This window comes from Plectrocnemia conspersa, unplaced genomic scaffold (genome assembly GCF_051122295.1).
Source record: "Plectrocnemia conspersa isolate PC_06_02 unplaced genomic scaffold, ASM5112229v1 ptg000002l, whole genome shotgun sequence".
Lineage (NCBI taxonomy): Eukaryota > Metazoa > Arthropoda > Insecta > Trichoptera > Polycentropodidae > Plectrocnemia > Plectrocnemia conspersa.
This window is the reverse complement of record NW_028277166.1, coordinates 26130907-26132929: the sequence shown is the minus strand read 5'-3', so window position 1 is coordinate 26132929 and position 2023 is coordinate 26130907. Positions and strand designations below refer to the sequence as shown.

The 2023-nt window shown below is 27.1% G+C and overlaps 1 long non-coding RNA gene across 1 annotated transcript; it reads right to left on the bottom strand.

The window, feature by feature from the left end:
• Positions 1-957: 957 nt before the first annotated feature.
• On the bottom strand, positions 958-1411 carry LOC148238211 (uncharacterized). The gene is made up of 3 exons (XR_015812394.1): positions 1277-1411; positions 1135-1210; positions 958-1059 (listed from the first exon to the last, which is right to left on the bottom strand). It is a non-coding gene; the product is annotated as an uncharacterized LOC148238211 (long non-coding RNA).
• Between the last annotated feature and the right edge of the window lie 612 nt (positions 1412-2023).

Genomic DNA, 2023 nt, shown 5'->3' with positions numbered 1-2023 from the left:
AACAGTTTCAATAATTTTGTTATGAAAAAATAATTTTCATTAATTTGTCATGTGCGTTGATTGATTTGACTGAATATAAATAATCGGATTGCAAATTAACTAGGTATGTTATAACTATGAAAATGAAATATATATATGTGTATAAGGATTATAAGAATACATTGATTAAACTAGATAAACAATCATAAAACAATCTCCGTAATGGAACCTTCAAATTTTGAATTCCCGTCGACGGGCTCCGAGGACAAAAAGTGAGTTTTTCCTTTTACAATACATACAAATTATTATTGCTTCTGATTTAATGCACATATTCATTAGATTTGACTGAATATAATTACTCGAATTGCAAATAAACCAGGTACATTTTTAACGTGAACGTATAATATATCCTTAGTATGTATGAGGATTGAAAGTTAGTGTCGATCAAATTGGTGCCGTTGCAGTAGAAACGCTATATATATCATCCAATGGATAGCTTATAAATTTGTAGTTTCTTGGATGTTATCTAATAAACGACATTTTACAATGATTATAAATATGTGATTTCATACCTGGAATAATCGATAGCCAAAATATCTAGGAGTGGCTTATTTTTAATTCCGATGTAGCAAAATATGTATCTACGTCATGGATTTTTATCAATTTTTCTTCTGTGCAATCATTTCTCTTTTGGAACAGGCAAATTCAGGATATTCAGCTACATCAAACTTATGTAGTATGTTCTTTATAAAAAAAGAATACTTGCTGACAACGAGATGATAGACTTTTTGTTTATATACATATATCAATTCTACGTTATCGCCATATAGATCATCAAATTGTTCTATCATTGCTTCTGAAAAATAATTAACAGTAAAACCTTTATCAATAGTTAAACATTGAACACGTTATTACTACTAATATAATCCATAAATAAAATTTAAGCGACAATAGAAGAACAAAATTAACGGACGTTACCGTAGATTGGCATCACTTCTTGAACTGATAAGTTGTACGTCATAATTGAATTGTTTGCCATACGTAAATGTTATTAGATCTTTCATTGCTTCTGAAAATTAACTATAAACGATACTATATAGTGGCTAAAATGTAACTTTTTGTTTACACTAATATGAGATTTTTCATTATTACTACCATTGTAATTAACTTTGGCATGTATTATATATCTTTAATTGCCAAATCACTGCTGTTTGTCTTTTAATATTTGTTCCTAGAAAGTCAATGGTAATTTTGTTAGAATATCCGTGATATATTATTTATATAACCGAACACTTACTGGCACACTCATAATATTGTCTATAATTTCAAGTACTACAGCATTTTGAATATCTTTAATTAACACTTTGGAAGAAAAATGCTGTGATTATAGGTAATATATTTCGCTGTTTATTTAATTGCACCATAATTCGCGGCGTGCGCTTGACAGATGACAGAAGAGTTGCCATATATAAGCAAATTTGATATTAAGGGAAAGTCCCGGTTTTGGCGCGCTTGAGAACGAACTACGCAATAAATTTTATCGATTCAAACTGTAAAACTCTTATTAAAATATGTAAAAAAATCATTAAGTTAAAAAAAAAATATATTTATAAAAAAAATATATAATTTTGGCGAACGTTGGAAATTTAAAGTTATATTTTTTAGAAAATTTTAAAAATTTTGCTTGAAAAAACATTGTCAACCAAATTTTCAATTCAAAAATCAATTTTAAATTAAATTGTAAAACACAAAAAAAACAAATTTAAAATTTTATTCAAAATATTTTTTTCAACCTTAAAAATAATTTTTATTTTATTACGGACTTAAAATATTTTTAGTTCAATACAATATTTTGTTTTATCATGAAACATCTAAGTTTCACATTTAACTCTGAATAATATAAAATGTTTTCTTCTGAAAATATTTAGCTGAGTTTTATTATTGAAAATCCTAATGTAGTGCGCAAATTTACGCATTAACGCGGTAGCAATAAAAAATGCACTAGGATCAACCGCATATTTCTCGTACGCGCACGTGAGATATC